Raw genomic sequence first — 13,226 nt, 5'->3', positions numbered from 1 at the left:
TCTAGATATTTCAACCAGGAAAGGACATGATGTAGGGAGTTGGGTTCTTTCAACTGTTTCTGGAATGGCAAAAGAAGCAGACTTACACCACAATATTGTAAAGTAATTAGCCTCCAATTAAAACAAATGAATTAGTTTAAAAAAAAGAGAGAGAGAAAGAAAGAGACTTACATATAGGTACAACACGCCTAGTGATCCTCTTAGTTCTGTTTCTCTGGAGAACCATGGCTAGCACACTGGGAGGAGGTGGGAAAGGGAGGCAGAGAGCAGGTTCACTAACTCGACCACTACTGAAGTTTTAGTTGTACTCGATTGTAGTTTCACTGTAGAGGTAGGAAAAGAGAGAAGGAGGAGATTGTACTGATTCTAGTTTCCCAGCCTGGGTGACCAGCTGATAGCCCTGACCATGATAAGGAAGACAGATACAGCCCCAGATAACCCCATAAGAAAGCATAGCACATGCTTATCCTTGGAAGACACAGTTTAATGTATTCTACATGCAGCCTTGTCCCAGTGCATGAGACCCACTCCATGCACGACACAGGTGACCTGGAACAGGTAATTTGGCTGTTTGTTCACTCATTCATTCAGTTTCTCACCCCTTCAATAGACTTTTGTGTCCACCAGTATCAGATACTATTCTGAGTTTTGGAGGTTACATTGGTGAATGAGAGATAAGTTTGCTTCTTTCAAAATGTGTTCATTCTAGTTTAGGAAGAGGTGTTAAAAAGTACACAAATGAACCAAGAAAACAATTCCAGAGAGTGATACATGCAGTGAGGACCATGAAACAGGGCAATGTGACGGAGTAGGGAATGAGGTCTACCCCAGATGTGATTATCAATTTGCACACATCTGGAACCCCTTTAAATGTAGGGGCCAGACAGACAGCCTTAGGGTGAGGGGCAAGCTGAGCTGTTGTGTTTGGCTCCAAGCGAAAATGAAAGTAAAGAGCTCCAAAGCCATGTGATGAGTTATTACAGGGACCCCAAGCACAGTACAAGCGTCTGTGATGCAGTCCTGGCTTCCTCATGCTGAAGAGGAGTAGACTGTAACCAAATGAGCTTGTGTAATGGAGATGCGAGCTGGATGGCCAGGCCGGGCCAGGGCTGAGTTTATGAACAGGAGCATGAATATCTTCCCTTTAAGACCAGAGGCTCCCTGGAGTGAGTGTGATGCCTGGGGGTAGTTATATTCCCAGCCCTAGCACAGTGGTTGGCCCACAGGGTGGATCCTCTGTAAGTATTGGTTGATGACTCAAAGAATCCCTCAGCTGAAGGGGAGGGAGTGGCTACTGCAGAACCAGGGAGCCTTAGCATTCTGCCAGATTTCTTCACACTTGGGAGCAATACTTGCCTCCCTCCATAAAACAAGTCCCAGAGACTCCCAGGTGGGACTGGCCAATTGACTGCAATTTTGTCTCCTTGATTTCAGCACTTGCTGTCCCTGGGGGGACTTGCTTTTACTGCTCCTGCCAAGTATGGGCCCAAGTTCTTTCCTTAAGTTTGTAACTTTGACAGAGCTGGGAATTCACAGGCCTAAGGATTCTTGAAGATGCATCGCATGCTGAGAGAGTATAAAGAGAATTCAATAGAACAAGCTGTTACGTTTATGCTGTATAGTTTTCTTATCTTCCCATCCTTGCTGGTTCTGGTGCCACGTATGATGCAGAAAGGCTACTCAGTTCCAATCCAGAAAGATGCTCATCATTTCACAGATGTCATGACCCAGGTCTAGGCCCAGTTCCCCAGAGATGACTAAATCTTTCTTCCTTTCCACACTGAAGCTAGTACATGCCATTAAAGCAGCATTGCTGGATCTAGCAAGTAGAATACATATGCCCAATTAAATTTGACTTTCAGAGAAATAACAGAATTTTTTAGTTTGTTTCAAATATTGCATCAGACATCCTTACAATACTTACAATAAAAATTATTTTTGTGGTTTATGGGAAATTCAAATTTGACTGGCAGGTCCTATTTTGTCTGGCAACCTTACTTAAGACCAAGAAAGAGATTTTAACTCTGTTGTCTGCCTAAGATTTTTCCATCAGATCCTTATTTTGGGTTTCAACCTGAGGTCTCCACACCACCCTCAGGGTTGAGTGGTATTTTTATAACTGTCCCAGTGTGTTCATCCTTTATCTGAGACCCTCTGCGGCAAGTGCTCTATCACTTAATTGTGTCCGACTCTTTGAGACCCCATGGACTGTGTGTAGCCCACCAGGCTCCTCTGTCTATGGGGTTTTCCAGGCAAGAATACTAGCGTGGGTTGCCATTTCCTCCTCCAGGGGATCTTCCCGACCCAGGAATCAAACCAATGTCTCCTGCATCTCCTGCTCTGCAGGTAGATTCTACACCACTGAGCCACCTGGGAAGCCCCAGTATTGTGATTCTGCCCAAACAGTCACAGACCTCTGTGTGTATAGAATTGGAATCTGGGACCCTACCTAATTCCAATTCTACACATGCAGGGCTTCTTTTCTGTCTGAACGGAATCACAATATCTGAACATACAAGGTGTGTCTCATCCACAAAACAGAAAGTACACATTCTGCCACAGGTTTTGTCCGTCAGCAGAGGAGAACTTTGTAATTTTCACCAGCTTAGTAAACTCAATTTCCCCATGACCATGTCCTCAAAAATCCCGAGGACAGTAAAATTTCATGGACAGTTGGTAGATATGCAGATAAAAGAAGGTTTCCATGTCTCATACTTATCAGAGGATTAAATAGTCAGCCAACCATATGACATGCCTAGAAGCTATTTTCAGCTCTGTTTTAACCTGTTGAACTCCGGAGAGCAGCTTCTGTATTTTTATCTCATGTTATGCTTCCTTTGAGGCAACAAGTACAGGGCAGTGAGGTAAAAAAAAAAAAAAAAAGAATAACTAACAGCTTTCAAGAAAACAATCTAAAATAAGCACCTGTGTAGTGATTATAAAAATATACAGATTTCCTTTCCTTCTACTGGTAATGTCAAAGCCCACACAATTTGTGATGTGTCTGCATGTGATGCTCATCTAGCCACATGCTTCTTTTCCACTTAACCTTTTAGGTCAGATCTGTTCGGTTTTCTCCCTCCCCCACCACATGATCAGGGCAGGATTTGTTGCTTTCTTATGTTAGAATCCAATGATAATTCTGTTTGCCCTTAATTCAAATGCAAAGGGTAAAGACCGTAGGTGCCATAACAAAATATGTCCAAAGATTAGCTGGAATTCCTGGTCTGGTTCATTTACCAAGTTTAGCTTGCTAGGCCATGTCTAAAAGCACCCCTCGTCACTTTGCTCAATAAGCATGAGATGGCGAGCTCTTCAGTTGATTGTTAGAAGTGGACCTGGCTTTACTCACCGTTGTCATCATCTACTCAGGGTACTGTAAAAAACACCACAGACTCGGTGGCTTCCGTAACAGAAATGTGTTTTCCCAGAGTTCAGGGAGACTGGACGTCCAAGGTCAAGATGGTGGCGGATTGAGTTTCTACTGAGGTCTTTCTGCTTGGTGAGCAGATGGCCACCCGCCTGCTTTCTGTGTCCTCATCTGGCCTTTCCTGTGCCTGAGCCCTGGGTGTCTCCTTGCATGTCCAAATTTCTTCTTCTTATGAAGACATCAGTCAGATTGGATTAGCGCACACCCTAATGGCCTCATTTTAACCTAATTATCTCTCCCAGATGGTTCAGTTGGTAAAGAATCTGCCTGCAATGCAGGAGATGCAGGAGACAAAGGTTCAATCCCTGGGTTGGGAAGATCCCCTGGAGGAGGAAATGGCAACCTACTCCAGTATTCTTGCCTGAAAAACCCCACGGACAGAGGAGCATGATGGGCTCCAGTCCAAAGTGTTGCCAAGAGTTGGACATGACTAGGTATACAGGCACTTTGAAGGTACCTCTTTATAAGCTCTCCCTCTAAATACAGTGCCAGGGGTGAGGGTGAGGTTAGGACTTCAATATATGAATTTTGGGTAGACATAGTTCAGCTCACAACAACCACTGTGTGTCCAGTAACTAATTTAGCACCTGACACATGGCAGCAATAAATGTTTGTAGAATTAATGGGAGAACTTTGAGAACATCATTGGTGAGGCATGTCACTTACAGTTTCTTGCATGGGTTAGTCCAGGGCATTCGATTTTTAAGCTTCTTCTCTATCTACACATTTTTCTGGTCACTGATTGTGGAACAGAAAGTAATCTGACCCATATGAGGTTTGTGACACCCCAATTCCATAGAGATGAGGCTGCCGGGAAGCACATCTCTCCCACTGCAGGCACCGAGCCTGTCACTTCCATGTCATATCTGGCTGCTCCCCATTAGGCTCACGATGGTGGCCGGTGTAACGAGGTCCCCCCAGTTGTCACTCCCCAGCCCTCTTCTCAGCAGATGCTTGACCTCACCCTGTGGAGGCATGCATCTCCTGCTTCTATTATTTTCTTCAAACTGGGAAGGAAAAAAAAAAAAAAAAACCCACCAAAGATCTGCTACTTCTCAGGGGAGAGTGGGCTTCTCAACAACATATCCATTGTCTGATCTGAGCTTTGCTCTACTAGTCTTTCAGGGAAAGGAAAAAAAAAAAAAAGAGCCCCAAAACTTTGATCCCTGGGGAGGTGAAGCGGAAGTTGATCTTCACCATTAAATTTTTTTATAGATAGCAAAGTCCATGCTTCCACCTGCATCCAAAGCAGAGGCAGCTGGCAGAACAAAGCAGCAGAGAAAAATAGCTGACCAGAATCTCTTAAATTGCCCATGTACAGGTGCAGTTGTTTTTCTTCTTGGTGGCAGTCACTAGTGATTGACAATGTTTTACCCAAAGGACTTAACCCTTTTTCTCCTAAATGAACCAGAGTCAAGTCTCATGGTTTAGAAAACAATTCCTACCCCTCTGTCTGTTCTAAAGAAATGCAACACAAATGGATGGCAATAGTACTTCGAACCAATGTTAAGAAACAAAGAACAGAACACTTTCAGACAGAAGTGTTAAAAGATTATCCTTAGGTATTTCCAGCTTTGATGCCAAGGCTGAGAGATATTCCTTTTGTATTGATAGACCCTCAGAGATGGTGCTTGATGGATACTCCTCTAGAATGAAGGTGACATTGTGTGTTGAATTCTCTAGGTGTTCAGTAAGTCTTAGAGTACCTGACCTAGAAAACCAATTCCTGTTTGCCCTCAGGTTTTTTCCATCACCATCAAACAAGTTATTTTAGAGGCTATGCAGCAGAGAGAAGAGACACTGTCACGCAGCCCAGCTTTAAAATTTCCAAAGATGGTGAATGGGGCTGCCTGGCCTCATCGGCTCTGTGCGGGTGTGTCTGTTTCCCCCACAACAACTACCAGTGTACCTCGCACGGAGTTACTTTTCACACTTATGCACAAGAACATTAGTCACTTGGGGAGTCCCCCTGAAAGGGCTGAATTTGTGTAGAGTCCAGACGGACAGCCATCTGCATGGTGTTCTCTCCAGCAGTCTCTGGAACTTGGATGGTGGATGGATTGAGGGGTTGTGTGGGGACGAGGGCAGTCTTTAACAAACAAAAGAGCAAACACTGGGAAGGCTGCACGAATAGCTTTCAGAACCTCCACAAGAGGTTCTGAACATGTGGAAAGAGGCCAAGTGCAAAAGAGGAATTACCTCCTAAACATCAAGCCCGCCTAGTGAGAAGGGAAGTTTGTTACTGCTGATTACAAGTTAGCCCTTGGGGAGAAGGCTCCAGAGCCCACAAGTGGACACTTCTGGATCTTCAGCTGGTCCTGAGCCAAGGGAAAACAATTGTTAAAGAAGTGATGCTATTATGGATCAGATAGCTTCATTTTCTGATAAGTACATTATAAATCACCTTCTCTTAGCACAAGAAACCTCACTGATGAATATTCTTGATCATTTAAATGCCCAAAATACACCATAACATGAGCACAGAGCATGACCTCAATAACTCCTATAGCCATGGAGAAATGGTTTGACTTCTGAATGGAAAAAATGACATACAGACAACTCTGACACTTCCTTTGAGAGTCTTTGTAAATTTCCAACTATTACACATGCCCAAAATGCTTCCCACTCTGTGTCTTTGGTCTTGACATGCCTTTGAAAAGAGTGCATGCTAAGTTGAGGGCATCTGTCCAGATGTTCAGGTCTCCACGCTCAAACCAGTTAATCTGGAAGTAAAATAATCAAAGAAACCCTGTGACCTGGAAACCAATCTATCTCACTCATAAATCAAACCTTTTGTATAAGTCTGGATATATCTGTGTGGCCAAAAACTAGTGAGTTTAAACTTTTTGAATTTTCATTAATTGTTTTGATCTTAGATGTGGCTAACAGCTGCTAGTTAGTGATTGTGCATGAAATAAAATCCCAAGATTATGTAGAAATTATAGCCTCAGTGCCATAGTGATAATCTAATGAAGCAAAAGCTTGGATGCATGTCAACTTCATCAGAACAATAGATGCTGTCGAGCAGACAGGGACACTGTAAGAAGTGATGCCTTGGAAATAGCACAGTCTAGAATCAGGCGGCCTTACTCTTCTCCATCTGAGTTTATAGCGGGCATATGGAACACGCTTCTGTTCAAGCTGGTTCACAAAAACGTCTGCGTCAGCAGTGAGAATCAACACTAAATTCTCCTTCAATATTTACTCCCTTCATTTGGATTTATGTCACCATTACAATCTGGAAGCAGAGAACACATGGGCCCAGAGTGATCCACGGGGCAGCTGAGAACCGATAGTCTTTTCCCTCTGGACATTCATTCCATGAGGGAGAAACTCTTCCTAATCACCACACAGATTCTAGCAGATTTACACACAAGGGGTTGTACAGAATGGCCTAGACTTTGGAATATTCTTGGCCTTGGAAAAAAAAAATTTTTTTTTTAAGTTTGTAAAGGTAATTACCATTATTTACAGTACTGAGGGCAAAGCCCCACCCTGGGCTTGAGGCCAGGGGATCTCAGAGTAGAGTGTATTGAGGTGAGCCAACTCCAAGACAAAAGCACAATTATGCTCACATAAAAACCAACACTGGTGGCAGTGGGTGAAGGAAACACCCACGTAAGGGGGAGGTGTGTGCAGGGAGGGGCTTGCTTTGAAGTTTTGCATAAATCTTGTAAAAATTTTTTCCCCATAGTCCTGAGAATGAAGATTCTGCAGAGGTTGCCATCCTGGGTCTCCTGTTAAGCTGTGCCATAAGGAAATAGACTTCCTTCTTACTCGATTTGCCAATTTAAAAAACTGAACTCTAAATAAAAGCATTTTGGTAGAATGAAGAAAACGGGAAATGTTGTGTAAGGTGTTCTGAAGCTTTCTTCATTTCTTGGCAGAAAGGAACTAAAGCCAAACACAAAAAGAGGTCTTTATGTTTCAAGCCCACTTCACTTGACTCTTCTTTCTGATCCACATGCACTTGTCCACCTAGGAACGTGGTTAGGCCGTGGGGTTACAAACAGTGTTGCTGCAGTCCATCTGGTTCTCCAGTCAGAAAATAATTAGCTAATCCTGAAATACTCACACACATTACCTTTTTGACAACCATCCCATGTCTTTTTATTCTTGCTAGGATGAAGGCCAGATGATTATTCATGCTGATACTATAAATCAGCAACAAGAAAAACTTGTAATGGCAATGTAGACATGTCTCAAGAATCCACAGGCACTGCAAGGGGAGGAGTGACAGGGAGATCGCGGCCCACCGAGCACCCCAGCCTGGCCTGGAATGACTGAGCGCACTGGTTCCCAGAGAGTAGTCTCCCTAGCAGTAGGTGTACTGCCAGGCTCCTCTGTCCATGGAATTCTCCAGGCGAGAACACTGGAGTGGGTTGCCATTCCCCTGTCTAGGGGATCTTCCTGATCCAGGGATTGAACCCAAGATCTCCTGCATTGCAGGTGGATTCTTCACTGAGCCACCAGGGAAGCCCCTACTGCACACTACTTTAGGAGAAAAACCATAGGAAGTTGGATTTTCCCCTTCAGTCCAGGAGGAAAACGCTCTTTGAGAAATGGATGTGGACACATGAGGTCCTGGGGTTGTGACCTCAGTGAAGTGCAGGCTGAAGACAGTTTGTAGTATCAGCCTGTCTCTCACCACTGCACATGCCAGAGGCCGACACCTGATAGAACTCGAGCCACCAGTTCTGCACACCCAGTTCTTGCCTGCCTGGCAGTCAAGAGGAAAGGGGAATTACAGACAGGCTGGACTTGAAACACTGCTATGGCCCCACCTGAGTTTCAGGTGCCCCAGGGAGTCCTTTCAACCACCTGGAATCGAGGTTGTTTCAAGGTACAGATGCAACCTGTGTTTGTCTTGCTTTTGTTTGCACCTGAATACAAGTACCAGCTGGAAGCCAGAAGGTGTGGGGCACTGCAAACAATTTTAACTTAAATAAAGAACTGAAGAGTTTAAAAGACAGGATACATGTAGAGGCGAGGGAGTGAGAGGGGAAAAAGAGGGGAAAGGAAATAGATTTATTAGAGGAAATAGAAAAATACACAGAAATTTGGGTAGGTGTGATACTTGATATGTATTTTCCATGATCTGTTAATATACCTACCTACATTTCACCCCCAACTTAATGATATACAGAAAATAAGCCTTTGGTCCTGTGATCCACCTTGTTGAGTACTGAATGTGCCTATTATGCACCAAGTACTAAAGTAAACGCTGGGAATAAATGATGAAAAGATATTGTCATCCTATAGTCAGATGGCAAGTTATCACTTATGAGATGGCTGCCATGATGATGTACATGGGCCATGATGACATAAAGGGCCAGCTATTTCCCCTTAGAAGGGTGAAGGGAGACTAAAGAGGAAACACAAGAGAGAAGACCTTACACAAACCTCTTCTTCACCCCAAAAGCAACACCAAAAGACAAAAATGTGAAATGCATTGGTGATGGTCTTTTCCTATTCATTGCTTTTGGACTAGGGTAACATCTCTGTTGCTTCCATGTCTTAGCTATAGTAAAGAGTGCTGCCGTGAACATAAACATTGGAAAGAAAACATTTTTCTTAAATGCTAAAGGTTGATGTGAATATTTCCAAGGCAACATGCAACTTTGAGATTTCTTTTTACATTTTATTTAAAAGGATGTTTATTTTATATCAGAGTATAGCTGACTTACAATGTTGGGTTAGTTTCAGGTGTACAGCAATGTGACTCAGTTATACATACATATATATGTGTGTGTGTGTATATATATGTCTCCACTCTTTTTTGAATTCTTTCCCCCATATAGATTATTTCAGAATATTGAGTAGGGTTCCTTGTGCTATATAGTAGGTCCTGTTGGTTATCTATTTTATATATGTTGTTGTTTGGTCACTAAGTTGTGTCCAACTCTGCGACACCATGGACTGTCACCCATATAGTAGGGCTATAACCCCAAACTCCTACTAATTTATCCCTCCCTTCCCATCTTTCCCCTTTGGTAACCCTAAGTTTGTTTTCTGTATCTGTGAGTCTGTTTCTGTTCTGCAAATAAAGTTATTTGTATCATTTTTTTACATGCCACATGTAAATGATGGTATATGATATTTGTCTTCTCTGTCTGATTTACTTCACCTAGTATAATCTCAGGTCCATCTGTCTTGCTGCAAATGGCATTATTTCATTCTTTTTTATGGTTGAGTAGCAGCAGCAGTATTGCACTGTATATATGCACCACATCTTCTTTATTCATGCATCTGTCAATGGACATTCAGGTGGCTCCCATGTCTTAGCTACAGTAAATACTGCTGCTGTGAACATTAGGGTGCATTAGATTAATTTTTGATCAACCTATTTTTTAAAAGATTTTTCTGCAAAAGGCAGTAGAAATTTGGAAAATATTACGCTGCTTAACTTTTTCATTTTTTAAATAATAGAATGTCACTTTTCGTCAACTGTGAGGGGGGAAAGCATTCTAAAAAGAAGCCATTTCATTTAAAAATAAAATACAACCTGTAGTTTGGTAAACTCAAGGGCAGTAGTATAATAATTAAGAGGGAAATTTTGGATTCAGACAAACCAGAGATCTAAATCCTGACATCCTAATTTATAAGCTGTGTGATCTCTGACACATAGTGTTACTTTTCTGAACTTGAGTTTTTGTTTTTATTAAAAAAATTTTTTTTGGCTATGCTGCATGGCATGTGAGATCTTAGTTTTCTGACAAGGAATTGGATCCACACACCCTTGCATTGGAAGTGCAGAGTCTTAACCACTGAACCATCAGGGAAATCCCTGTTTTGTTTTTTTAATGGGAGTAATAACAATGATATCTAATTTGTAAGCTTATTTTAAAAATTACATAAGATAGTTATGCATATAAAGTCCCTGACAAGGAGCCTAGTATCTAGCCTGTGCTCAGCAAATGGTGGCTATTATTAAAATTGGTCTATTCATGAATAATTCTAGTAATAAATACTTTTCCTTTCCCTGTTAAATTATGACTCCACACAGGACAAAGTGAATTGGAATAATGATCATTTTTTGTGCACGTACATTTAATACAGTCTACTAAAAAGGTTAAATAAGGTTTGAGTGGAATGATCTGAGAGTGCTGAAGAATGGTTTATTTAAGAGGATAAATAGCAAAATCCCATTTCCCTGGCTGTGCAGATAGCGTGAGTGTCACAGTGGGGTTACCCACAATGGCTTGCATTCTCAAGAAGCTGACCAGACTAATGTTTATACTCAGGAGTAGCTCCACTAATCCTAAGGAGAAATGGAAGATCCAAACTTGAAAGCACATCAGGAGTAAAAGGTAAGGATGTTCAATAACATCTCTAACATCAATCATTTAGAAATCTGAATGCAAATTGTCGTGACCATCAGCAGACCTGAATTCACTGAACCCAAGCCAAGAAACGTCAAGCCAATCCGTCTACCCCAGGCAGCCAGGTCTGTGTGTGATTCCTACACCTCTGCCTTCGGGCACTGGGGGCTCCTGGAACTTTCTAATGTAAACACGGCTGGGCTGGATATTGGTCTTACTTGTTGAACAAAGAGTTGTTTGAAACTTTTAGATATGCTTTAGATGATAAAAATATAGGGAATGAAAATGCCTAGATTCACTTCCTGGCATAAACATACATAACATGAAGCAGTGAATTCTTAAAATTGATGCTTAGACTCAGGCATAGTGATACCATGGACTTTATGAATCTAGGAAACTTTTCTACAGGAAACTACTGAAATTATAAGTACAGAGTGGTAAAGATATCAGATTCACAGGCAATGGGGTTCAGATAGGCCGATTTTAGAAGGCTTTGGGAGGATTTTTTTCCCCCTCAGGTGAATGGGAATGCAAAATATTATGCAAATCAGATTTAATCTTCTGGATAATTTGCCTCAATAAAAAAAGCTAAAGACATGAAAAGAAGACTACATTCACATTTAAAGACTGTGTTTTCATGTAAATAAAGTGTTACTCAAAGTGCACTGGGGCTTGAGAAGAGGTAGCCAAAGCTGCCACCATCTTGGATTCCCAGTTTCAGCAGCAGACTTGAGATGGTGACCAGTTATGGTTCTAATGGTTTAATGTTGAATTCAGTGAATGCCACTGCTGATGTCAGGCAGGGAAGAAGGAAAAAGGGAGCCAGAAAAAAAAAAAAGAAGAAAAAGGAAGAGTATGAGAAAGAGAGGGCTTCCCCAAAGGCTCAGTGGTAAAGAATTCGCTTGCAGTACAGGAGTCTCAGGAGACACATGTTGGATCCCTGGGTCAGGAAGATCCCTTGGAGGAGGAAATGGCAACCCACTCCAGTATTCTTGCCTGAAAAATCTCATGGACCGAAGAGCCTGGTGGGTTGCAAAGAGTTGGACACGACTAGTGACTGAGCGCACACTCAGCGAGAAAGAGAAAAGAAAAAAAAAAGATAAAGACAGCTGTGACTGTGGAAGAATGACTAGTGAAGTGTTAGTTGCTCTTGTGACCCCATGGAGGTAGCCTGCCAATCTCCTCTGTCCATGGGATTTTCCAGACAAGAATGCTGGAGAGGGGTGCCATTAACTTCTCCAGGGGATCTTCCTGACACAAGGATCAAACCTGGGTCTCCTACATTGCAGGCAGACTCTACCACTTGGGCTTCCTTCTTAGATTCCTTCCCTAAATTGCCAAGTCTTACTGGTCATTTAAGATCTTTAAAAAGATTAAATTCCACTTGAGAATATCCTGTGATATTGAGCACAAGCACAGATTTATAAGAATATATATATACACACACAAAACTATATATATATATATGTTAAATATATACATAAAACCACTATCAGTCAGTTCAGTTCAGTTCAGTCGCTCAGTCGTGCCCGACTCTTTGCAACCCCATGAACTGCAGCACACCAGGCCTCCCTGTCCATCACCAACTCCCAGAGTTCACTCAAACTCATGTCCATCGAGACAGTGATGCCATCCAGCCATCTCATCCTCTGTCGTCCCCTGTTCCTCCTCCCCAAAATACCTCCTAGCATCAGGGTCTTTTCAAATGAGTCAACTCTTCGCATGAGGTGGCCAAAGTATTGGAGTTTCAGCTTCAGAATCAGTCCTTCCAATGAATATTCAGGACTGACTTCTTTTAGGATGGACTTGTTGGATCTCCTTGCAGTCCAAGGCACTCTCAAAAGTCTTTTCCAACACCACAGTTCAAAAGCATCAATTCTTTGGCACTCAGCTTTCTTCACAGTCTAACTCTCACATCCATACATGACCACTGGAAAAACCATAGCCTTGACTAGACAGACCTTTGTTGGCAGAGTAATATCTCTGCTTTTCAACATACTATCTAGGTTGGTCATAACTTTCCTTCCAAGGAGTAAGCGTCTTTTAATTTCCTGGCTGCAATCACCATCTTCAGTGATTCTGGAGCCCCAAAAAATAAAGTCAGCCACTGTTTTCCTATCTATTTCCCATGAAGTTATGGGACCAGATGCCGTGATCTTAGTTTTCTGAATGTTGAGCTTTAAGCTAACTTTTTCACTCTCCTCTTTCACTTTCATCAAGAGGCTTTTTAGTTCCTCTTCACTTTACTTCAATTTAAAAAAGCATTATCTGAGGCACACAAGAAATGTTAAATACTACATTGGTTGATATATTATGTATTAATTAATGTCAAATAGTACACTGATCAATAGATTATCAGTTTCCATGTCATGTGCTAAGTGTTTTATAGACAATAGATATAGGACACTGCAAGGATTACTAATTACCATACCAACTTATACACTAAGATTCCTTTCCTAATTACTAACAATTAC

This window comes from Bubalus bubalis, chromosome 10, assembly GCF_019923935.1.
Source record: "Bubalus bubalis isolate 160015118507 breed Murrah chromosome 10, NDDB_SH_1, whole genome shotgun sequence".
Taxonomy (NCBI): Eukaryota; Metazoa; Chordata; class Mammalia; order Artiodactyla; family Bovidae; genus Bubalus; species Bubalus bubalis.
The sequence above is the reverse complement of the archived record's forward strand: the minus strand, read 5'-3'. Positions refer to the sequence as shown.